The 27,498-nt window shown below is 40.0% G+C and overlaps 1 long non-coding RNA gene across 2 annotated transcripts; it reads left to right on the forward strand.

Annotated features, from left to right (window-relative positions):
• Nucleotides 1–24,690: 24,690 nt before the first annotated feature.
• On the forward strand, nucleotides 24,691–25,803 carry LOC141765268 (uncharacterized). 2 transcript variants are annotated; one of them, XR_012593430.1, is made up of 5 exons: nucleotides 24,691–24,819; nucleotides 24,923–25,004; nucleotides 25,139–25,213; nucleotides 25,319–25,448; nucleotides 25,552–25,803. It is a non-coding gene; the product is annotated as an uncharacterized LOC141765268 (long non-coding RNA). The 2 variants fall into 2 exon arrangements; XR_012593431.1 differs by having other exon boundaries at nucleotides 24,936–25,004.
• The last annotated feature ends 1,695 nt before the right edge of the window (nucleotides 25,804–27,498 follow it).

The raw sequence follows: 27,498 nt of genomic DNA on the forward strand, positions 1-27,498 counted from the left end.
AATACTTTTAGGTGATTTAAGATTGTGCTGACACCGTGGAAGCAGACACAAAACTGAAGCTATGCAGAGTAATTACACTGAATCACCAAACAGGCTCTGGAAATTGTACTTTTTAATGTTGTGAGCGATAATAATTTCGGGCTCACAGCCTCACTACCCTAGCTCGGCTCCCTTTATTACCTCTACGCCAACTTCCCAAACATGCATCCATTCTCAGCCCTCCCTCTATCTGACAGTTTCTTCACTTCCCAGTCTGTGATGGATCTGTCCATTCAGGAAGAAAACACCCTCTCCTCCGTTGTGAGGGATCACCTGTCAACAGGGCTTCTTGCTGCGTGTTTGCTTATGTGTGCGTGAGTGCCTGCTGCTAGTGTACTCACCATAAATATGAGCTTGGAGGGGATTCAGAAGTAGCATTTCAGTTGAACCTGTGTTCCCCGCTAACGCAGCAGGATTTTGCCACAGTAAGCACAGCTCACAGGGTTCACACTGGTCAGAGAGGACAGATAAAGGTAGCTGGGTGGTGAGAAACAAAGAGAGAGAGAGAGAGAGTGGAGGCTAAAATAACTGGAACTCATGTGTCTGTAGGGGTGTGAGCACCGTATGTGAGTGAATACATGTCAATTAGGGGTAAAACAATTAGTTGAATTATCAATTAGTTGATCAATGGTACATTTATTTACAACAAATTGCATATTTAAATCATTAAAAGCAGCAGTAGGCAAGACTGGAGCAAATATGATTTAAAAAAAGTTATTTTTCATAAAACGGTCACTATGTCCTGACAGTAGTGCATGAGACAGGTAATCTGAAAAAAATCATGTGTCTCTGTCCTCCGGTGCTCCTAATGGCATCTGCAAGATTTCACAGACCAGTGGAAAACAACCAATCAGAGCCGAGCTGGAGCCTTGCCGTCTCTGAGCAGATGTCAATCACTCACAAACTCCGATCAAACGGTCAAACTATAGGCAGCGCTGATCAAATATGAATTAATATTCTGTTAGTGTAATGCCTATTTCTCTCCTCAAATGTTTTCAGAAACATCTTGTAGTGTACTGTTTAGCTGTAAAATGAGAAAGTTTGTGACAATCAGTTGAGGAAATACCAAGCACCGCCCACCACCTGGAGCAAACTTTCTCATTTTACAGCTAAACAGTACACTACAAGATGTTTCTGAAAACATTTGAGGCGATAAATGAGCATTACAGTAACAGAATATTGCTTCATATTTGATCAACGCTGCCTAGTTGGACCGTTTGATCGGAGTATGCGAGTGATTGACAGCTGCCTCCGTTGAATGAACAGCCAATAGGAACGCTCTCTCTCTCTTAAATGACCCGTGATTGGCCAAAATCTCCCGACACTGGCTAGATTTTTTAAAGCTCGAAATCAGAGCCATGAGGAGGTGCAGAAGTTCAGTTTTCTCTCAGAACACTTGAATTATAATATGCTGAAATGTTATTATGGAATTTTTGCCCAATGATGCCAAAAACATTCTGCCTACCCCACTTTAAGTCATTTCTCAAGCATAAACTTCAAATATTTTCTTATATTAGCTTCTTAAATGTAAAGATTTGCCACTTTTCCCCACTTTATATCATTTTAAATTTAAAAAAATATATTTTTTTAAATGTTGTCAAACCAAACAAGCTATCTGGAAAAGTGTGATTGTGTTTGTCTCAACCATTACAAAACAGCCCAAGTAGAAAATGCTAAAGTGTCGAACAAATATGGAGCTGAATATCATTTGGTTATAATTATATGGAAGGTCAAAGGTAGCTGAAAAGAATGATTTCTTTAGACAAACCTGCAGTGCATCATCTGCGGGGTGTTGTTATAGGTCCTGCACAACAATATCCTCAATGTTTTTTGTTTTGCTGAGTGTATGTAGGTCATTCAGCTGAGTTCCAATTTTCCTCCTATTTTGCTGTTAGTGCTCAGCCAGGTCACAGTGTCACTCTTACTTCCACCAGCAGAGTTAGCCATGGGGTTAGTGCCTATTTTTGCCCTGCATCGTCCTCTGTTTAGTTTGCCTTTTAATGGGAAATCTTACAAAGTTGAATTAATTTGTACAAAACTTGTTATGGGGAATCAGGGAACTAATACATTTTCTCACAGCAACTAGCCAAAGGGGAATGTGGTCATGGCTTCTTACAAAAAGTCATAAAACTTTAAATCAAATCCATATACACATTGAACTTTATGCAGACTGGCTGGGTAGTAAAGCTCAATTGGCAGACACCAAGGTCATCGTTTCAAACGGGATGAAAGTCAGGTGTATTATAATAAATTCCTGGAGGGGTTTGGTGAGCCTGCAGGACGGCATGATTCAAAAAGCAAGCGCCCCTCACCCCAATTCATTCAACAACAAGAGGAATTTGCCATAGCTGCGAGCATGTATGTGCATGCATCGACACACACACAACCTCACAAACACTTGACCTCTGTGACAAAGTTCAGTCATCCTTTATAACGGTAAACTGATAGTTAATTAAACTTAGTTAATTGTTAATTTAATGTTAACAATGAAGTGATAGTAAATAATGTTTACTAATTATTAGTAATGGTATAATTTGTTGTTTTAACAGTTTATTATTGCACACATTATGACATTTACAGTATATACTATATATAAGTATTTGTTAATGATTATAATATTATTTGTAAACCTTAAAGAAATTGTTAATAAATCACCTATAAACATTACATAGACAGATATTTGTAACACTTTGTTAATGGTTAATAAATGGTTTGTAAACCATCTATAAACATTATTTGGATGGGTATTATAAAGTTGCAACTGGTGATTATAATACTTTGTTCATTGGTTAATAAGTACTTTGTAAAGCATCTATAAACATTATTTAGATAGATAGCTAATACATTTTCAATGGTTAATAATTGGTTTCTGGTCCATCTATTTATGTAATGTTTATACATGTTTTACAAATGATTTATTAAAGGTTTACAAATCATTTGGTAATGACTAACAAATACTTAATATGGTAAAATGTTATAAAGTGTGCAACAATAAACTGATAATAGTTTAATTATGTAATCAGAATGCAATTGTTATCGTCTCTTATCAGCTATGATACAATATATAATTTATTACACAAACTAATGATAAAATAACAGAAATTATAGCATGAGTAATAACTAGTAAACCTGTTTTTTTAAATTGTAAAATAACTATTAACTAAGTATAATCAACTGTCCTTTTACCATTTATAAATGATGGTAGTTATAAAGTGTTACCAAAAGTTGCGGTTGTTGTAGGGTGTGCACAGCTTTGTGGACCAATGAACTGATGGACCAACAGAACAACAAGATACAGAGGTGCTGGTTGAAATTAGAAATGTTACACTCCTCTTAGGCATCACATGTTAATATAAACTTCCAGATGCAATGATGCCTCCCACAAGAGTCTAGAAACGGTTCATGAGTTTGGCTATGGTACGTGAATCTGTTTAGAAGTTTCTGCACTACTCTCACTGCCACGCCCCTTTTGCCAGTGACCTCCATGCCAAATATCAGCCTCCTGGGGCAAAAACCGTGGCCGCCAAATTGTTTGGAAATTTATGTGGACCGTCCGACCGTCAGAGTGAGCTATAGAGCTGCTGGTAACAGGAAGAGACAGCACTGACATCCTCACTATTTGTAGCTGTCTCTGGTCTGCAGAGACACCTTCACCTCGTATTGACCCAATCAATCAAACTAGCAATTTGTTCAAAGCTGCACTGGAGTGGTAGATAGTGAATTCACTGTCCAAAGAAACAAATAAGGGATCTCAGAAGCACGTGTTTCATCTGAGCATCACCTGATGTTGGATGAGGCTTGAAAAAACAATGACCTCTTGGTGAAAGTCATACATGTCGAACTGACAACAAGTCCTGACAGTAGTGCATGAGATAGATAATCTTTGAAAATGATCATGTTCCTCTGCCTCCTCCTAGTGCTCCTAATGGCATTTGCAAAATTTCTCCGTGCCCAAACAGCCAAAGGAGCAACCTTTGTAATTTTACAGCTAAACAGTACACTACAAGATGTTTGTCCGCAAACATTTGAGGAGAGAAATAGGCATTACCGTAAAAGAATCTTGATTCATATTTAATCAGCGCTGCCTAGTTTGACAGTTTGACTGAAGTTTGCAAGTTTCGCAAGCAGTAATTGAGAGGCTAAGTCCCGCCCCTTCCGGTGGACCACCATGGGACCTTATTTCGTTCTTCTGTTTAGCAACAGCTCTTGCTCGTTCTTTCTCTACCTGGCTGTTGAAAAGACAAGGAGTCGCTGGATAAAACACATCAGGTAAGATAACGTTACATTTGTGCGTGGAACGTAGCTAAATTAGCTAGCTAGTTAGTGTTGGTGACGTACATTGTGCGAGACAAGAGATGTAGTTCACTGAGCGGTTTCACACAAAACTAAATGATGCTACGACAAACTACGACTACAAAATAATATTTTAAATTGACAAACATATGTGTGATTCATGGCGTAATTCAAACGGGATCAAAAAAATATTAGTCTCTCACCGTTGACTACCGTTCATATTTTTTCCAAAATAAGGTCCCATGAGGTCCACCAGAAGGGGAGGGATTTCGCCTCTCTATTGACAGCTGCTTAGAGTCTCCTCAGCTCCGATTAGTTGTTTTCCTTTGGAACATTGGAATCTTGCAAATGCCATTAGGAGCGCAAGAGGACACCGAGTAGCCTGATTGTTTTCCACATATTATCTGTCTCAAGCACTACTGTCAAGTTACCGACTGCAGCTTTAAGGTCAGGGGATATTTGTTGTCATGATTACAGTAATATCCACTTGGTTGCTGTTAGGGAGAGATTGCTAAACCATAGAGTCTGCGATAAACTTCACAACACTTCACTCTTCAACTGGATGCCTGACTCATCAATCAATCACAAACTGTCAGGACTGAGGAGCTCAACTCACAGTCCATCCCCACTATAGAAGTAAGACTGATATCTGTCAGAGATGAGTCATGTTACAAGGAGGAGGTACTGTGAAACAACTGGTAACAAGGTGTTCTGACAACCACCTGCCCCGAAATGTCAGCAAAACAAAGGAGCTTGTTCCTTACCTCAGGAGACAGAACAGCAGCTGCTGAAATATTTACCATTTTCAGTTCCTGGGCACACAAATCACTGATAACCTTCAGGGACTACTGTACAAACATATTTCTTTCTCAGTTAAAAAGGCCCAGCAGTGTGTACACTTTGTATCAAGATTGAAAGCTAAGCTGTCACAAGGAATTCTCAGGATCATACTTGCCCAGTATATTACAATAGAGGCCTTTGATATACAGGAGCATGTCAGCAAAAGGCACCCCACATATTTCTTTTAGTTAATATCTACATTTCTAAAACAAGCTTAATTAGATGTCTAAGAGGGATATTTTCTTTTGATATCTTTGATAACATTCAGCCACTAGATGTTACATTCTCCCTCCCCTGTTCCATTGCATTTACTTCACAACGTCATTGTCAGGCACTTACCATCAATCTCAGGCATTTATCTGTTTTTTCCACACTAACTGACAACCCAGAGATACCACGTGATACCAACTTCATTATACTATTGACTCATAAGCCTTGTTAGAAGTGGGAACCAAATGTCAGATATCTTCCACACAGATAAACAAAACTAACATGATTCACAATCTTTTTTTCTTTTTTTCAGGAAAAGCCATACTTTTATTCGGCAACTTTCTAAATGCTCTGTAGACTCAAATAGAAGTGCTCCAACTGTGAGTCACATAACATTGCGTAATCATAAAATGACTGAGACTTCAGAACTCTATTGATAACTGCCTCACCAAGAAAATTACAGCACTAGTCGTTAAAATACCTAAAGTTACCTGGGTTTACATTTTACTGACATGAGGTGGAAGTAGATGTTATTAACGCCATAAAACCTTGTAGGGAGGAGGCCGAGTTGGATGAGACTGGAGACTCTGAGACGCAGGTGTTTGTTTCCTGTGTTCTACTGACAGTCAATATTATTTTATTTTATACATGACCACAATTGTTCCCTAACCTTAGTAGTTTGTTTGACTGGACCGCAGACGGCCAGCCCTACAAACGCTTAAGTCTGTCACTGAATGACTGACTGAGTGATTGATGAAGTTACACGATTGGTCGGCCGAGTGTTGGAGTTTCCTCATTGGCCGTAGCTCTTTCAAAATGGAAATGTGGGAACAGTCCGTTATGCCAATGAGCCCGCCCAGCACGACGCGTCTGTCTCATGAAACTTGGACCAAGCTGTCAAACTAGGCAATCTAGTTCTAGAATGAAACGAGATTCAGCAGTGGCATAGCCTATTTCTCACTTAAAATGTTTTCAGAAGTAGATTTTGGTGGATTGTTTAGACGGAATAGCAGAAAGTTTACGAGCAGGCCGCCATGTTGTTTCCTGTTTGAAGCGGCACGCAGAAAACCAGGGACCAATCAGGTGCATTCAACGATCAGGTACGTCACCGCTTGAACGGCCGGTTGAGTGGAGCAGCGGGTCCCCTAGTGTCCTCACCGGACCTGGTGGACATGTAACGCTGGATTTAACATTATAGACACGACCACTGACTATTTGTGTAACAATTTAGCCACAAATTCACAGACTGTCCACACTCGGTTTCGACCAATTCTTGTTTAATAACTATGACCTTGATCATTTCGAAACCTTAGGAAGTTGTTTTTTATTACCCAAACCACAATATTTCCATAGTTTTAACCATGTAGATCTGAATATAAAAGAGTACTCCTATAACACACATTACAGACAGACTTGTTCCAGAAGTAATGAGTTGGTAGGCAGAGCCAGGTGGAGTGGAAGTAAAGGTCTTATGTGTTCATTGAGCAGTGTGAGCATGTATCTTAATCTGGAAAAAGAAACATTTTATACATCTTGTGTTGAGTAATGTGTGTTCTGTGGATCAATCGATATTGCATTAGCTGTAGGTTAGTATTGTTAGTCATGTAAAGTCGGTTCCCCTTTAACCATGACATTCATTTGATCCTTTCCCTACTGAGTGGTTTCTCCGTAATCTGCAATCGTTTTGGAAGGCTCTGACAAATGATGTTATTCTACCAGTAAGGGCTTCAGAACAGAAAACGCTCTTATGGGTAATTTTTGCAGTAAAGGCAAAAACATTTACCATAATAGGCCCCAACATTGAGTTTGGAGGACTTGTTGAAAGCTAAGTAGGTCATTGTTCTTGTACTTTGTTTTATGTTTAAATCAGCACAAGAAAAGATCCAGTTAAGAAATGAATCATTGCTCTCAGCCAAGAAGAGGAAGTTAGAATGGCATATTTGTTTAGATTGCTGTAGAGGGAGGACAGAGAGGAAGAAATGATATCACATGAGGGCAAAGAACTTATATCTCCCAAGGGGAAATTGAATAAAACTCGGTCAAAACCAAGGATATGGCTGGAATATGTGGCTGAATTGTTACACAAATAGTCAGTGGTCATGTCTATAATGTTAAATCCAGCGGGACGTGTCCACCTGGTCCGGCGAGGATACTAGGAGACGCGCTTCTCTACTCAACTGGGTGCTCAAGCAGTGACCCTATCGTTGAATGCACCTGATTGGTCCCTGTTTTTTTGCTTGCCGTTTCAAACAGGAAACAACATGGCGGCCTGTTCGTAAACTTTATGTTATTCCGTCGAAATAATCCACCGAAATCTACTTCTGAAAACATTTTAAGTGAGAATCAGGCTATGCCACTGCTGAATCTTGTATCATTTTAGAACTAGATCGCCTAGTTTGACAGCTTGGTCCAAGTTTCGTGAGATGGACGCGTCACGCTGAACGGGCTCATTTGCATAAAGGACTGTTACCGCCTTTTCATTTTGAAAGAGCTACGGCCAATGATGAAACTCCAACACTCGGCCGACCAATCGTTTAACTTCATCACTCAGTCCGTCACTCAGTGACAGACTTTTGCATTTATTGGACTGGCCCTCTGCGGTCCAGCCAGAAATTCTGCTCATTATCAGCAATGGTTGAAAACAAAATACTAGGTTTATAATGCTGTTTGTATTTGATGCCAATTTCTAGTCCAAGCACTTTGCTAATGTAACTCAGCGCACTATCCAACACTGTGATATTTCTGTTGTTACTGTGTGTTGACAGGGGGAAGAGTTGTTGAGGGTTTGAAAAGGTTTGGTAGAGTTTATCCGACCTAATGGCTCCACCTGCCAATCCTGCGAGGGCTCTTTTGGCCCAGCTTTTAGCCCGTGGCCTCCCTCAACTGCCCCAGTAATTACTCTGTGTAATCACTCTATTTAAGCCAAACAGAGGGGCAGCAGTTGGCGGTAGGTTTTTGTTGACTTTAAGTATGCAGGGACATTATTTACATGCATGCTGCCTCCTCTACACTTCAATGCCTCAACCCATCACAGTTCTCTACGTTTTATATCCACCTCACTCCACACACATCACTGTTTTTGACGTGCTTTATTTTATACTGTTTGTAATGGTGTGCTATCTCGGCCAGGTCTCTCTTGAAAAAGAGATTTTACTCTCAAGGGACTTCCTGGTTAAATAAATGTTAACCCTTCTATTGTCTTCCCGTCGACCGTGCAACTTTTGTCTTCTGGTTTGACTGTTCATAAGGCATATAGTTTAATTTATCACCCAATTCTGTGTTACACTTTTTGGGCCAACTACATTCCAACTCATTACCACATTTTTTGACTTTTTGGGGGGAATTTATGGTCAATAAACCTTATCTCCATTAAATTATATCAGAGGAACAAAATGTTGATGGATTATCACAGACTGGTATATTGTTTTGAAAGCAATGCAATTTTTTAATGGCAGCACATAATGACACCTCTGGTCCTCCTGGGTCAAAATTGACCCGGTCTGGTTTGACTGCTTATAAAGCATACACTATAAATTATCAACCAATTCTGTGTCACAACTTTTTAGCAAACTTCATTCCAACACATTACCACAAGTTTTACACTTTTTGGTTAAAAAAAAATGTTAAATGATGAATTATTTTGATATAGGAAGATATGTTGATGGATTATCACAGACTGGTATATGTCAAAGTTTAGTCAGAATACTGTTTTGGAACCATTAAATGAAAAAGATAATAATAATACATCTTAGTACCGTCACAGGCTGCTGATTTACAACAAATTCATACCATGCTGCATAACCATAATCAGGCTTTAAAGCACCCAGCATGAAAGTGTCTTTGTGTGGACAGACACAGGTTTTGTGTTAGTTTGCATTTAGTCAACCAACAGTGATTGATTTATTGTGATCAGGAGGGTATTTTTAGTCTTCCTGGTTTTTGAAAAATCACTCCAAATACAGAGCCAACAATAGAGCACTTTGAGGACAGACTGGCAGAGGAGGTTTTGCCATTGCAAAGTCATCTAAATGTTACAAAAATGGCAATATGACTCAGTGAAACACTGTGATAGCATCCTAATGATTATCTTCAAGAGCGTAAAATACAAACTCAGCAGCTATAAATGTCAACAAAGCGCGCTGCCTGTAGTGTTATTGTGCATTATTGTCTCTTGTGTATGGCTTATGTAACTAGCTGCTACTGAAAATGCACTTTTTACGCACCATGCTGCATAACCATAATCAGGCTTTAAAGCACCCAAAAGGACAGGGTGGCTGTTCGGGGAGACAGAAAAAGAATGGGGGACGGGGGGGCGGGGGGTGTTGGCTGCTTCACAAGATTATTAGGAGCTTGTGTTGAATCCAGAACAAACACCACAAAGTTAACTTTTCCTAAAGTTGGATTATATTTTAATTAGTGCTGTTAAAGTTAATGCAATAATAACACGTCCACGCAAATTAGTTTTAACGCCACTAATTTCATTAACGCATTAATGCAACTTGCGATTTTTAGGTTGTAGCTTGTTCTGTTTTACAGTGAGTGAAGATACTGGTATCATATGAAACTAGAAAACCTAAGGAATCCATTTATACCAACCCTGGTATACTAGTTTGTCGAGAAGGAGGTTAAATAACGCTCCAAACTTACGCTAAAGGCATGAAAAATACCATTATACCCCCATACCATTATAGCATGCATCCATACTGCTTGGAGACATGAACACAGATCTAAGCACTAGAGCCCTAATGATACCACACATCTGAATCTATGGATCTATGCCAGCAGCCAAACACAGTGTTTCTTTTAAAGATGACACAGATGTTCATTAGAGTTCCAAATACCCCGGCTATTGTTTTAGTCAGGCTTTTTCTCCTCGTACTTAAAAGCCATCTGGAGCCATCAGAGACCCCAAGCCACCAAATGTTGCTGATAGACTTCACATTTCTACCACAACTCAGCCAAACACAACTGCACTGATCAGCCAGATGGTGGTTATAACACGCACCTCTTTGTTTTAGGCAATAACTCTTGACCCATATGGCACTGAAGTAAAGTTGTGTTTTGTTCTTTAGTCTATTTTATGCAATCCCCTTTTTTACTTTCCTCACAAAGTTGATCCAGTCTACTGGTTGGAATGGCCAGTGCAGTACATCACACAGTAGTTGGTCCTGCTCCAGAGGGAAACCATACTAATGGTTTTTCCTCCCACAGAGTTGACTCCATTCCCAGCACATATCAGCATATTTCAGCTGTTTCTATATTTCCTATTTTGCAGAGTTTGGCTTTAGTTTCTTAAAACCTACAGTTCCCCCCCAGGTAAGCACTGTTAGCGCTGTCAGCACCGTTGCTGTTGTTTACACTGTTAGCTGCAAGCCAGCAGCTAATGTTGAGACCCATGTGGAGGCAATATTTCAAACTGATCCGCTGTCAAAAAATGCAGAATATGACCGTTGTCTTGATTTGTAGCTGCTAGCGGTTTTATGAACGATAGCGGTCAGTGTCAAGCTCGCTGACAAACACTTTGCTTTTCCTGTTATTTCTTTATAATAAAAGTCAACTTGTGTTTCACCAGTTAAATGCTTTTAACGTGAAGCTGCAGCAGCAGGAAATGTTCGGTTTGCATAAGCCCTAACTTAATACCGCATTTATTCCCGAGAATGTCGCCACACACTTCCTGTTTGTTATACTGCAAATATAGAAATACTGTAGTACTGTCATCGGTCATACAATCACCATATGCGTATTCTGATACAACAGTTTGTATGATATCTTACGAAAAATGTATTCCTTCCTTTTCGTTCCTACGAATGTCCAGCAACACGTGTCAATTTACGCTTGTTACATGCATACAGTCTTTTCGAAATAAACTGCTGTCTTCACAGGAAATAACTTTCTTAGGTTTAGGCAATAAAGCTACTTAGTTATCCTTAGGAAAAGATCGACTTCGTTAAGATTAGGCAACGAAACTACTTAGTGAGGTTTAGGAAAAGATCGTGGTTTGGCTTAAAATAACTCCAGGCAAAAGTCCGGTATCTTTTACCCAACCCATCCACCTCCTCCCTAAGCAGCGTTTGCCGCTATTTATATTTCCTGGTTCACGATTACGATTAATAACACATTAATTGATTTTGTGGGATATATACGAATTGCATTGCATTACTTTTCGTAGGTATAGCTACGAACGGTGTATGAGACCAGCCTATTGTGTTACATCATTTGGCAATAGATAGACTTTAGAGATTGCCTCTTTAAATTCTCATAGACACACACAACAGTTTTCTCTTCCTTCTTCCTCACAACAGATACATTGTTTACAAGTACTGAGCTGTATCACATTGCTGCTGTAGAGTGTTAAACTGGAATTTGTTGTCAGGAGCTGATTTAGCAGAGTTTTTAAAGGGTCTTACCTCGCTGTATCAAACCATCCTATCTCATACAAAGAAACATCCCAATCACTATAATCTATTGCAATCCTAATGTTTTTTTAATGACAATATGTACAAACATAGGAAAACCTATTTGAAGTACTGTGTTATCATCATTACTGATGTCTGAGAGGATGTCAGTACTCAACAGTCCAAACAAGAAAAACAAACAAATCTGTTTAGTTTGAGTCTCGGTTCAGTGGGTCATTTCTCTGAGAGCGCTCTCGACTCGAACACAACAGCTTAACAGAATGAGAAAACAGCACCGCAAAGTACCGAGTCAACAACAGGGAGGCAGATGTGGCAGCATCCCACTTGTCTGTTAGACAGAAACAGCAATAACGAGCATCAGTATAAATAATAAGAAAACAGCAGACGAGAGAAAGTCGCCCACGGGGGAACCCAAATGACTCCATAAACAAGAGGGATGGCGAGAGATAAGAAAACAACTAGCACTGGGACGAGATCAGATCAATGTGTTTTTGTTCATGTGTGCAAAGCCACAATGTCTACAGCATTCATTTTCTTTACATTTGATTAAACAATGATAGAGGTCGGAGTACATTTGCCTGTAAATGTAAGCAAAGGCACTGCTCACTATTAGCTATCAGTATGCAAAGCAGCATTACTGTACTTAATTATTACAAACAAGGCGGTAAATGTAAATTTAAGATAAAACGCACCTCATTTAGGAACAAATTACTATGCAGATTGTTATTTATTGTCGGATGAGTGCTGATGTGTGGGCATTTCAGGTGAATTTTCTTTTTTTCTTTTTTTTGCAGAAGGGTTGAAGAGCTTCACCCGACTGGACTGTTATAATGCCATTAAATATGCGTTATCATTCACTATAAGCACCATAGATGTGGGTCATTAGGGGCCTACTATGTTGTAAAAGTGAAAGTGAAACTTAAAAGCAACATGTTCCAACATGTTGTAAAACTGAATGAAATGTTTAGCCAGTTTAGTTCTTTTTTACCTTCTTTTGGTGATCTACCATGTCAATAGATGATAAAACTGCTAATGGGTGTAGTAGGCCCCTATTCACCCACATCTATGGGGCTTATAGCGACTGATAACGCCTATTTAATAGCCTGACAATAGTCTAAACGGCTGTGAAGATAAGGTGTATGTATTGTATGGTGAGAACAGAATGTGCAGTACCTATTTTTAATGGGGCTGTCAATCACTTATTAACATATAAGTTGTATGATATTGGTCTTTGGAAACCTATTTTCTGTTTGTCAACTTCTCTTATTCTCTCCTTCCCTCTGCCTCTCACTCACTCATTCACTCAGAGGTTGATTCAGGTTAAGTGTTTTTAGAGGTGGGGTGTCAAAATTACTGACTGTTGTAATTGCCAAGTGTAAAAAGCCTTGAGCTCATTCAAGTCCTACAAATGCCTTGTACTGTTCAACCATTTAAAAGTTGTTAGGAAGTTCTTATTTTCTGACCTCCCAGAATAAAATCTTCACTGCTTTTACTGAAGGGATATTGGAGACAGCCATTATGAATTATAAATTACAAAACAAAGTTTTGAAAAACATAGCATGATAAATTGTTTCTGCATTTGTGCTGCATTGATTGCACTGCACTGCGATGTAATAGCCCTGAAACAAGTGAGTATTGTTTATATAAAGCCTCGTTTCCACCACGGGAACTTCCCCCCGGAACTAAGAACCTTTTGAGGAACTCATTGCATTTCGACCACAGGGACCGGGGTCTAAATTAAGATCTGAGGACATTTTACGGGGCCTTTTTACCACCAAAATAGGCCCTGGCTGGGGGGTAGTACTTTCTGAAAGTACCGGAACTTTCGGGGTGGAGTTTGCAGGGATGACCGTCACTGATTGGTGAAACACACACAAAGCGCTGCTTCAACGGCTTCAACTGTACTGCTTTATTCATAAAACAAGGAAGTAAAGTATACTCTATATCTATTCAGGACCATTTTAGGACGAGGGGGAGAGCATTTCTCTTTTTTGATAATATCAAAAGTAAAATTAGGCTTTGCTGTCGGCTTCCTGACTCATTTTAAAAAAGAGAGAGAACATGTGAGCAAGCTGAGAGGGCGAGCGGTAGAAGAGAGAGAGACGTAGCCCAGCGGTGCTGTGAATGAGAGAAAGAAAAGTTATTTTCTGATTGTTTAACAGCGATAACATTCTAGAGTCCAAATAAATAACCATCAAACATGATTTAATACGGAGACAGATGCTCTTAGATTCATTTTCCTCTGCTACATTCATTTATTACATTGCATCAGTAAATATATGCAGCAGTAAATATCATCGAAGTGAGACAAAATGTTTTTTCCAGCGTGTTTTTTAGATTCAATTTTTAGATGAAACATGCGGACACACTGAACTGCAGGCTGCAGAGTGTGTTTACTGCTGTGACCACCAGCAGCCTTCGTTTCATGCCATGTTGCTTTTTCATACGTCAGCAGGCTAATTTGCATTATCTTCGCAGGTCTTTAAACTGCGGTAGAAACTCAGACAACAGTGGGTTGAGGGAACCTTTTAGTTCCTTGAAAAGTAGTTCCAGGGACTTTTGGTGGAAACCCTGCTTATGTTTGCTTGTTTGCCATCTTCTTCTTCACTACCTTTTTCTGGCAGATTGCTGCGTGGAATAGTGTGAGACCATTGGCAGGAACGTGTATTGCATCAGCCATGTCTGCGTGCACTTGAATGTGTGTGTGCATCTTCATAGACATGCATGGAAACAAATAAAACGAGGACCTTCAAATGAAAACACTACTCCACAGTGCTACTACTCAGGGTACCTGCAGTCTGAAATACGTTTTACCTGAGAAAACCTTGTTCTTGCAATTATCAAATTGAAAGTGGCATAATGACGGCTATCTGGTCATAACATTACAAGCATCTCATGTCTCCAGCAAGTTATCTCTGAGAACAAACTCCTGAAAACATAATCTTTTGGAACCACACTACACTATTTTTGCTTTTGTAGGACAAAATGCACAGGTCTGTAATATGCTTTGCTACGGATGGTTTATTATGGAATCATTTATTACTAGTTGGGTGCGTATTTGTTATTGTTATTGTATTATTCGTTATAAGGGAACAATGTGTACTCAAATCTGTTTTAGCGACAGGCTCAACAGCTGAGTGTTCTGTGAGTGTGTGTGAGACAGGTTGTGCAGGCTGGAGGGAAACAGGATGCCAGTTGAAATCACACAAAGGTGGAATCAGGCCCAGGTTTGGATTGAAACTGGAAATTGGACGGTTGGGCACAGTTTCCTGTTCAGCGCACTCGCAGTAGTCTGCTCTTTAGAAGTTGAGAGATAGGAATATATTATCATGAATAAGTTACTCATGCTGAGCTATGTCCCAAGGAAATAGATCCATGACTTTGTTGTGACTCTACTAGACCAACATATTCCTGAAACTGCATAAGTCTGAGCTGATAATTGGCAGGTTGGTATATGTATTGACAATTTTAAGCCAGGCGTTGAACTCAGAATGACAGTTGGCGTGTTGGCTGTGTACACATGGTGGATGTAGAGAATGCTAAAATGCAAGCTTCATTTCTTGAAATAGCATGCAAGACAATGTATGGCGAAGATAATTGCGCAAGTGGCAAGAACCAGAGAACATCCTGGCGGGGTCACGGCGGCCTGTTTGCCGTTAAGGAAGGGAGTGGAGGAGACTGAGAGCAATTGTGAAATTAAAAATACAATCCTCCAAGGCCATATTTTGATCAAACCCTGACATTTCTCAGCCAGGTGTCCAACAGCCACCACCCCAAGAAGGGCAAACATTGTCTTTGTCTATTCAGTGGCATGTCTGGGACAACTCGGTTTGCTTGTGTAGCCTACATGTATAAACCCCTTTTCTGTTAGTAAACATGAAGACGTATTTTGTGGGCGGAGCGTTAAGTGGAGGCAGAATAATTCTAACACTGGCTAGCAAGTTTTGTTGGCTTGTTTTTTTAACAATGGCTGAAGTAAATATGAGTTTCTCTCAATATGTACACCCACTCTCCAGGACCACAAGTGTTAGTTGAGAAAGTTAACATTAACCAACGGGGTCAGATTTGCCGACCTCTATGCCGCTGACAGACTAGTGTTACTTTGGAAGGAGAAGATGGCATGGCTCGTTAGCTAGCTAGCTAGTAAGCTTGTCTGGAAACTGACAAGATAGCTAGCTAACACCTGCTCTCATCCAGGCGAAGTAGTCTCCTACCGGCGAGGAGTAATGCAGAGGGACCGTTAGAACCAGCACTGCTGCTGGCCACCAGCCCGCTGCTGGGCTCAGTTTCTGTAACCAGTGTTGCATGAAAGCATGGCAGAATTAACAAGCTAGCCGTCCAACCGGTGGCCAGCATCAGCGCTGTAAAGACAAATTGAGGGCGTATAAATCTTTGGATGTCTATAATTAATTATCCTACAGTAAAGTCAGTCAAAAAGAGAGTCGTACAATATCTGCAAAGCATCTCAGAGAAGAGAAACGTTTAGCCTTCTGCTAACCGCAGCCAGTGGCTCGCGGCTGCGGTTAGCAGAAAGCTAAATGATTTGCAAACTTTCTCTCCATCTCTAAAACGTTACTGTAGCTTGCTAGATCTCAAAAATGTGCAATATCGATTTTGGCACCCAACAACACAGCAAGATGACATTTTAGATGTGTAACTTTAGCCCACTACTCTGAAGGGCTTTGTGTTTGCCTCCAGTCTTTCCTTTGTTTTGCCTCCAGCTAACACCGTGACGTAATCATGTAAAAGGGTCTATTTGTCGCAAATAACCCGCCATTGAGTGAACGTACGATCCTCTCTTGTGTTTCGTGAGTCCTCGTCCAGATATCCTCTTCTGTATTGAAGCCCTGTGGTGCTTCACATAGTCAGACTTTAAAAAAAATGATCTAGTTTCACTTTCAATAAGTTCCAGCTTTAATATTTTCAGATATTCGAGCGAGCAGTAGGGAAAAGACCACGCTTTACATTTTTTAGATAAATGTCTCTTGTCACTGGCTAACATATCTGTGGTATAAATACCACAGATTCATCACCACATGTCTGCTGTCTACAGGTTGTGCAGCAATGTGCTGACCATGCTTAGTCAGCTCGACATATTGATCACATTTTCACATGACAATTCAAAGCTGCTGTGATGGGGAGCTGTGATAAAGAAAACAGTCAGCGGTCGGTGGATGATGAAATGTTTCCTCACATTCTATATATGTATTATTATTTTGACTGACAGAAAATCAAGATGAGTACTCTAAAAAGGGTTTTACTCAAAAATGTAACACACAAACAGTACATTACCAGCACCATTCACACACACACACACACACACACATAGCTGACATTTTGACTTGTCATAGCAGCACAGGTGTTACTAATTACATTAACAATGTCAATGAGTTCCATTTAAGTGTCAAAGTAATCCATATCAGTGAGCCAGCATGTGCCAGGTTGCTGGAGCGAGCTTTAGCACTGAAATGAATTGCTGCCTCATTAGTGATCAATTACACCTGTTCTTCTCTTGCTGTGGCATATTAAAATGGGTTTTGCCAAATTGCAGCGATCCATTTGCTTCTCTTGCTGTTCACTGAACACTGAATTTTGTGTTTGTAGCATTTTACCATTTTTGTATTTTCACCCTATTTTTGTGCAAGGTTTTTGTTGTTGTTGTTTTTCTGTCCCTTTGTTTCCCATGCCAGTGCACCCAGCAGATGCAAAATGTTTCATATCATATTTTATATGCAGCATCTCATGAAAAATACAATAAGCAAGCAAATTAAAACAAGTAACAACTAGTCCCATGTTTACCTGTAACTCAGGTTTTTAGTGAGTGACTCATGTGTATCCATGCTAGCGACATGGCTCTAGGGATGGCAATGTCGATCGGATGGCAATGTCGATCGCTCGGTCAATTGGTCCACCACTTTGGTCCCCAGAGGATGAATCCTATGCTGACTTTGGTGATCCTCTGAAAATTGGTACACACATTCATGTCCCCCTAAGGATGAATCGTAATAACTTTGATGATCCCCTCACTTTACATATATAAATATTTAATCACAATGAATCACATGATTGTCCAATCGCAAACTAATCGCACATTTTTTTGTGTTCAAAATGTACCTTAAAGGGGAGATTTGTCAAGTATTTAACACTCTTATCAACATGGTAGTGGGCAAATATGCTTGCCTTATGCAAATGTATGTCTATATTTATTACTGGAAATCACACAAAACAATGACAAATATTGTCCAGAAACCCTCACAGGTAATGCATTAAGGATAGAAAATATGCTCAAATCACAACATGGCAAATTGCAGCCCAACAGGCAACAACAGCTGTCAGTGTGTCAGTGTGCTGACTTGACTATGACTTGCCCCAAACTGCATGTGATTATCATAAAGTGGACATGTCTGTAAAGGGGAGACTCGTGGGTACCGATAGAACCCATTTTCATTCACATATCTTGAGATTAGAGGTCAAGGGACCCCTTTGAAAATGGCCATGCCAGTTTTTAGTTGGTAGCTTTTGGTTGGTACCAGTGGATTCCTTAGGTTTTCTAGTTTCATAAGATGCCAGTATCTTCAGTCTAGCTTTAAAATGCTAGAACCCCTGAAAGAATTGCAGCCAAGCCTGATGACAGCCTGTCAGATTTATAAGAGTTAAATTTAAAATCGCAAGTTGCGTTAATGCGTTAAAGTAAAAAAAAAAAGAAAGAAAAAGTCCAATACTTATGACCAAATAGGCCTGCCTGCAAAAATGTACTGTTTAGTACCAATTAGCAAATGTTAGCATACTAACATGCTAGACCACAATGGTTAACATAGTAAACATTATAGTTTGCCTGCTTAACATCTGCAAGTTAGCAACCGTGCTGGTACTCCTCTCTGTTTCTCCAAACTGGAGGATTGCCGACCGCCGTCTGCGGTAGGTAATGCTCTGACTATAGATAAGGACCACATACAACCCCCTTCAAAACATCCAAACTATGCTATCCTTTAAAATTGATAGCATGCTGTATGAAAACGTAACATATCATGGCAGAAACTGTATTTTCACTGTGCTCCTGTCGAGCACAGCTGCTGCAGTGCTCTCACCTATCCCTTTAGCATTTATTAATGGAGCATTAAGGCTTAATTCCTCGAGGGAATTGAACCGATGGCCTTTTCTGTCACAACCGATGTGCTCCATTATTCCGACCTACAGTACACTGACTCAAACCTCCAGGGACTAAAGGTAGAGCACTTCACAGCCAAGGACAGCCAGCTCCTCTCAGACCCATGAAATTGTCATGGCTTATCCCTTTGTCCGCTCCTTTTCTTTTCTCCTCCTGCACTGTTCATTTCCTGTCTGACCTTCACCCCTTTTTGTGTTTGTGTTTCTCTTCTTTTGCCTGCTCTATACATATAGACTCTTCTTATGTATAATATGGTCTATGGTCATTTGCAATGGCCCGCTCCATATGTAAGATCCTCCTGTCCTATGGACCCAAATTAAATACTTTAATCTGTATCAGTGTCCATGAGACAAATGACTGTACCTGGAGCCTAGGGTGATTTAGATTCTCTCTCAGCAAGCAAACTAAGGCCGATTTTCAAGCGATTTGATTGTCACAGACATACAGTTTTCCAAATACCGGATTAAAATCTGAAGAGCTTTGCTAGAGTTGCAGCGCGCTCTTGTGATCTCGATCGTTTAGTGTAAGGTGGTCAAAACTCAGTCCAAGCTGTCTTACGTCAGTCTTTTTCTCATCTTGACGTTCCGATAAAATCAAACAAGTTCAATATTATCGTAAGTTCAATGATGCGAACATGGTCAACAACCAATAGGTGCACTCTTTGCAGCACCAAACAGGAAGCAGCCAACGGGGTAGAAAGTAAACATGGAGAGAGTTGTGGTGGAGTTGTGGAGTGATCAAGAGTGCCTCTTTGACGTGTCCTCCCATTTGTACCACGATAGAGCGGACAAGGAAAAAAGCAGACAGAAATTGCTGCATCTCTCAAAATCCCCGGTGAGTATGCTAAATGTTAGCCACTGTCCCAAAAAGGGCTACTTGCAATTTAACGTTTGTTACTTGAATGTTTGCTATCAGCCTACGAGCTAAGGGGTAGGTGGACACCCGTTCATTCCTATGAGAGTTGCTCAGTGGTGCATGGAGCCAAAATGGCTCGACTGACAGATCTTCCGGTGATCTTCCGTATCTATGGCCCCCATAGAGCAGGCGCAGTAACCTTTAACTCCGCCTCCCAGCCATCAGACCAGCCTCGGACTGGGGCTCATTCACATGACCGGAGGAAGGAAAATAACTGTATTCGGCTATTAGTGCATTTTACAAATTTGCTTCAGGACCCAATGCTCTTCCTGGGGGGCTTCAATCATATAAAGAGCTTGAGACCAGAAGGTCGCCGGTTCAATCCCCTGGACCGGCAGGATAAATCTGGGTGGGGAAAGTGAAAAGCAGCACTTGTCCCTCCCTCATTACCACCACTGAGGTGCCCTTGAGCAAGGCACTTCATCCCAACTGCTCCAGAGGAGCTGCTCAGTGGCCAGCAGATCAGACTGTGGTTGTACTGGCAGCTTCCAGGTGTGAATGTGCAACTGTGTGAATGTGATCAGGGCATTCCTGAAAAAAAGAGAGCATTGCTCTCAGTGAACCTCCCCCTGAATAAATAAAGGTAAAAAAAAATAAAAATAAAAATAAAAATCTGGCTGCAGCACTCTTTCTCTCATATATACACATGTGTCTCAATTTATATGATTGAAGCTAGCAATCTTCAATTGAAACATACAGTTAGCTCGTTGGTTAATAACATTCCAGTAGCTAACATTAGCTTGCAAGTAGCCCCATTCGGGGCGAGCTACCTATAGCGCACTCAACGGGGATTTCGAGGGCTCTAGCAATTTCTGTCCACTTCTTTCTCAACAGTTGTTCTTCTTGTAAATTTCTACCAGGAGCAGGACTTGACATCATCTCAAAAGGAATCTAGTCTTGTAAATAGTGACCCTGCAAGATCCCCAGTCTCTGCAAAAGATTATAGTCTGTGACTAAAAACTCTGTGACTTAAGGCACATTGTGATTAGATGTGAGAGGGTGACAGACATCAGTCTTTTAAAAGCCTTTTCAATGTCTTCTAGTGTATGATAGGCGTAAAGCAGATTAAAGCAGCCTGATAGGAAACCATATTAACATTTTATCAGTGTTAAATATTCCAACAGAATCAAAGGGCAGTTCACATTGCAAAGCAACCATGTCAAATTAGTTCACCAAATGTCTTCCCAGAGTAATTCATTAAATGAATTTAAAGGACCATGCTTTGATCAAACTATTTAATGGTCACTGGAGGGAATAATTGGAAATAATGAATAATAATTATGATGTTAAGGTAAAGACCTTGGGTCTTTACATGGTAGCCTACAGGTTTGTTTACAAAATAAAATGACCAAGTTTTAAATAAAAGACGAGTTGCTTACAGAAATGGCGTCTGCTTTCCAGGCAGTTGATGGCACTGATGACGTTTGGAAAGTTCTTATATTCCTCTCCATTCTTTATTATTTTTGTCTTTCAAGATATTTGAATTTTAAAGCGGCAGTAGGCAGAATATTTTTGGCATCATTGGGCATAAATTACATAATAACCTTTCAGCATATTGTAATTCAAGTGTTCTGAGAGATAACTAGACTTCTGTACCTCCTCATGGCTCTGTTTTCAGGCTTTAGAAAATCATGCCTGTGATGGGAGACTTTGACCAATCACAGGTCATTTCAGAGAGAGAGCGTTCCTACTGGCTGTCCATTCAACGGAGGGAGCTGTCAATCACTCACGAACTCTGATCAAACGGTCAAACTAGGCAGCGCTGATCAAATATGAATCAATATTCTGTTACTGTAATGCCCATTTCTCACGTAAAATGTTTTCAGAAACATCTTGTAGTGTACTGTGTAGCTGTTAAATGAGAAAGTTTGCTCCAGCCGGTGGGCGGTGCTTTGTATTTCCTCAACTGATCTCAACATGATGGCCGAGTCACAAACTTTCTCATTTTACAGCTAAAAAGTACACTAAAATACATTTCTGAAAACATTTTACGTGAGAAATGGGCATTACAGTAACAGAATATTGATTCATATTTGATCAGCGCTGCCTAGTTTGATCGGAGTTCACAAGTGATTGACAGCTGCTCAGAGAGGGCAAGGCTCCAGCTCGGCTCTGATTGGTTGTTTTCCTCCAGTCTGTGAAATCTTCCAGTTGCTAATAGGAGCACCGGAGGACACAGAGGCAGAATTATTTTTTTTCTCTTATGTCTCATGCACTACTGTCAGGATATAGTGACCGTTTTATCAAAATAACTATTTTTTAATCATATCTGCTCCAACTTGCCTACTTCAGCTTTAAAGTAAACAGTCGGCCTTCACTTGACATTCTGAATCCTGTCATCACACACACTCAAAAAAATTCATGAAGATGTGAGCAGTTGACACTTGCCCGAGTGCTAATTGGATGAATGTTGAAGGAGCTGCCCTGTAAATGTTATCTCCTACTGAGGTGAGAATCCAACCAAGGCAAGAATCTCCCTCTCTAACCTCTGTCAGCTTATTTAATGCTTACACTCCGCACTGCACTGTATGTCCCGAAGCCAGAGATTAGACGGGAGTAATGCAAGGCAAAAACACACTTACTCACTCTCCCACACACAACACACACACACACACACACACACAAACACACAAACACACACACACACACACACACACACATAGGCTAGTGAGGATGTTTTTTCACAGAAAAACACAAGATTGCCCTGATATGATAACAAGCCAAATGGTGTGTGTGTGTGTGTGTGTGTGTGTGTGTGTGTGTGCGTGTGCGTGTGTTTGCGTGTGTGTGCGTGTGCGAGCATGCGTTTGTGCGTGCAGTTTTCACGTGATCAAACTGTTTTGGGGACATAAATAATTCACAGAAAGGACACTGGCCATCACATGATATTGTTATTAATATGACATCATGAAAAATACTTACACATTAAAAAAAAAAGGTCTCCTAATAGTTGGCATAATGAGAGAGCAGATGTAAAACAGATGTGCTTCTCTGAGGATCATACTCACCCTCATGTGAAATCGACAGCACTTGTGAAAAGAACTGCTAGTGGGGAAATACAGTACATTGTGTGTTTTATTATATTTCAGATTTTCAGATTCATGTATTGCAAATTATTAGTTCTCTAAAATATTAAATCTGCAGTTCAATAAGTGAAGACATGATTTAAATCCCCTTCAACACATGTTAAAAATCTCACCAGCTGATCTCCACCAAGCTCTTTTTAATAATCCTCTTCCTCTCACATTTACATGTCATGCATTTAAATGTCCAGAGGGACTAAAAATACTTATTTTTTTGACTGCATATATTTAATCTAGGAACTGATTAACTTTCTCAAGAACTCAGGAACTTCACTTGCATTTCTATTTGAGGAACCTCATTCTGATTTTGCTTCCTTGGCAACAAGTCCTACTCCAAAAACGTTGTTCCCACCAAGAAAACTATATTGGGACACTGTCCTCACCAGAGGAAATACAGCATTAGTCATTTGTTCAATCACTTACAAAAACCTATGTTTTCTGGACAAGGGACTTCTTGTGCTCGCACTAATAATGTCATCTCACGGAAGCAAAAGAAGGACATGTTGTCTATTGGTGTAGAGTTTATAGCAATAAACATTGGTGACTGGTCAAACGCAAGCTTCAAGAAAAAAATGTAAAGAAAAAAAGGAAGATAGAAACCCACTACAACATTAAGTGACAGACAACTGCAATATGTAACAGCCACAGTACTACTAGTCAACGTATTCTCATGCAATGGTTCATATGATATCTTAAAACTTATTCCTCCTTTTTTTTTTTGCGTTTTCCTACGAATGTCCAGCAACACGTGTCAATTTACACTCATTACAGGCATACAGTCTTTTCAAAATCAATTCAGGAAACAACTTCCTTAGGCTTAGGCATTAAAACGACTAAGTTAGGCTTAGGAAAATATCGACTTGGATAGGATTAGGCAACAAAACTACTTAGTAAGGTTTAGGAAAAGATCATGGTTTGGCTTAAAATAAGTCCGGAAGTGGTGTATCTGAAGTACATAAGTTACGTGACAAATAAATCAACGTTGACATCTGGTTTCACACGGGATACAAACACTGTTAGTAGTATAGGACTGGTTCCTTTGCGCGTGCATGTGAAATGCGCGTGCACGTGAGCGTGCGCGTACGTGTGCGCGCGCGTGCGTGTGTGTGTGTGGGGATACAGGTGAACCCTTGGTGACCCTGGTGTCCTTTTTGTAACCCTAGGGCTTATGTTAATTATTGGTAGTTGTCCAAAGGTGTCTGCTGTAGTTGTTATCAGTTGCTCCACAACAAAAAAAAGAAGACCCCATCCTGTGGATCCTGCTTCAGTGAACAAAACACAGTTGTATCCCAATATGTGTGTTTATTACAGTATCATTAAAAGTTCAAACAAACCATGGTCCCTGTGACCAAAATGTTTTTGCTTTTTTATGTTGCCACAGAAGACCCATACTGTTAATCCTGAGTCAGATAAAAAAAAAAAAGTCGGTTGTATCCAAGATGTTATCAGTTGCTCTGTAAACAAAAGAAGACCCCCTCCTGTGGATACTGCTTCAGTGAACAAAACACAGTTGTATCCCTATATGTGAACTCCGTTGTATCCAAGAGGTGTCTTTTTTATTACAGTAACCATAAAAGATCAAGCAAACCCTAGTGTGTTGTGTTCAAAATGTTTATGGCTTTTGATGCTGTGGTGGTTGGTACTGTTTGCAGGTTATATCAGCATGGATCCTGTCAACCATGCTTATTCATGAGATGTACTTAACTCCACCTTATAGGAGGTGTATATATAGTCACCATTCAGCTGTGGTCGTGTTTACCAAACTTCACCAACTTTTGAAGAGGACACTTTCTCCTAACGCAGCTCTTGCATTTTCACATATCGGGGCAATTTCTACCAATGGCGTCTTTTCCCTGTAAGTATAACCATTTTTATTTATGTTTTTATCTAACACAGTTATTTTTTCTTCCAATAATACCAGTTTGTTTTTATAGTAAAAAAAATGTTGTTCTTAACAGTTTTATTTATCAGGTTACATGGCCAGTGGTAGCAACCGCCACGACAGAGGTATTGAAAACTTTCAACCTGGTGATAATGAAGGTATTTAATTCATTATACTTGTTTTGTATTTTGTTCATTATATAGAACTATTTTTTATTTTGTTTTAGACTAAGTGTATGTTGTTTTTTATTTTATTTTTGTTCTGTTTTTTTTTTGGTTTTTTTTACATCTAGTGCCTTCAATCAGCTACTGGGGAACACCTTTTCAGCGGAGAGGGATCTTACAACCCCTAAACCAACTTTCAAAAGGTATGTACATGATAAAATGTAGATGTTAAAATAATACTTTGATAATTAATACATATGATTATTATACCTAAATACTAAAGTGTGTGTGTGTGTGTTTGAATCTAGAAGAAGAAGAAGATTCGGACTTTGAGGAACCAAAGAGCAGGCTTAAAAGACCAAATAGACTTCAATCGGGCCCAGTAAAAAAGAGGCATAAGGAAGAGAAGGAGCGCCATAGGGTTCTAGTGCATACAAGGTATGTATAAGATTACGGTATTCTATCTGTATCTACGATTATTTTTATTTTTTTTATATATGTACTAAGTCTTTTTTTCTTTTCACCTAATGTCTTGCATCAGACCGGTGATTGATGAGGACACCATTGACTCAACATTGGATTCAGTTGTGTTGGCTTCGGTTACCGAGACGCTTCGACGTGAAGAGGCAGAGGACGTGTGTGCTGTCGTGGATCAATTGAAGTCGTTATTAGCAGCGCAGAGACAGCCGACCGCAAAGCTTGTGACAGATATTTCTCAAGAAGAAGATGACATTCAGCATGGTGAGTGGGAACCATACAGTGAATGGGGGGAGAATTTGAGTGTACCATGTGGTTATCCTACGCAGGATTGGTTTGATTCACTTGTTGATTTTGAGGAGAAAACCTCTGACACACTCCCTGCGACACAAACGCGTGTGGGGGAGGATAATGAACAGCTTGGTTCTTCAGAACAATTAGAATTACTCGTCTGGAGCGACCTCGAGGATCTGTTGCCATCTTCACAACGACAGGCAATTCATCCTGAGCAATTACGTAGCCAAAGTGTGGTTGACTGTTGTGCCCCTGAGGATTTGTCATTAGGGGGTGGGGTTGATATTGGCAAACGATTTGATAAATTCGAATGCATGGTGAACAGTAAATTAGCAGAAATACAGAAGGATCACAAAGAACAATATGAGTCTTTGAATAGTAAAATAGTTGAATTAGAAAAACAAAACAATAACTTATTAAATACTGTTCTGGCCGGGTGTAAATCCGATCTATTATATAGAGGTATTCTGACTTCTGACATCTGTGCCCTGCATGCAGCCAGTGGAGAACTGGTTAGAATCCAGAATAATATGGTTACGGGTCTATCACATATATCAAACATCCTAAAAAGCAGGCCTTCATCATAGTGCTCAAATATTAGCTGATAACATGTCACCTCCTAGAAAAAATTTCAAATATAGTGATGACGCTGGTCGTAACGTTGCTAATGATGATAATGATATTAATGAAGTTGATAGTGATGAAATCTCTCATGTCCCTCATACTGTCGAAGAATATATTACCCATAGTGACCAAAATGCAATGGGCCATGGGCTACCACAATTACCCGGTGTAAAATACAATAATGAAACTATCAGAAAGTGGGCTGAATTCACCAATGCTAGGCTTGATTCTATTTTAGGTGATTTGTCTACTATTATTCCCGCTGTAAATATTCCGCTTTCTGATGCTGCTGCTGCTGCTGCTGCTGTTGCTGTTGCTTCTACTTCTGCTTCTGCTGCAGAGACATTTGACATTGTGTCTGTCGGCCATGATTATAACAATGCTTTGATCACTGTTAATGATAGTGTTGATAATCATGATGACGATGGTCGTAACGCAACTAATGATGATACTGTCAATGAAGTAGACAGTGATGATGAAATCTCTCATATCACTCACACTGTCGAACAATATAACGCCGTTAGTGACCAATATGCTATGAGACATGGTTTACCACAATTATCCGGTGTAAAATACAATACCAAAACTATCAGAAAGTGGGGTGAATTTACCAATGCGAGGCTTGATTCTATTTTAAGTGATTTGTCTACTGTTGTTCCTACTGTAAATGCTCTGGTTTCCGGGGCTGCTGCTGCTGCGGTTGCTGCTGCTACAGAGACATTTGACACTGTGTCTGCCTGCAATGACGATAATAATGCTTTGATCAGGGCTAGTGTTGATAATCATGATGTGAGCAGTACTACTGCTTTGAATAACGAACACCAGGGCTTTGTGGGTGGCCATGTAGAAGCTTCTCCACGTGTAGACAGTCTTAGCAGATGCGTACAGGATGGGGTGGGTAGACTTGTAGAAAACACCCGTGTCCCTGTTAGAGATATACAAGTTAGAAACATACCAGCATTTAATGCCTCTGAATTGCGTCAGCGTGTTGATTTTAGGGATATTAATCTTGATGATCCCGAGCAGGTACCTAACCGAGTTAGAGAGAGACTGTCTGGTGTGCTAGAGAGAGCCTTAGAGGATTCCCCACCCA

This window comes from Sebastes fasciatus, chromosome 3, assembly GCF_043250625.1.
Source record: "Sebastes fasciatus isolate fSebFas1 chromosome 3, fSebFas1.pri, whole genome shotgun sequence".
NCBI classification, from domain to species: Eukaryota; Metazoa; Chordata; class Actinopteri; order Perciformes; family Sebastidae; genus Sebastes; species Sebastes fasciatus.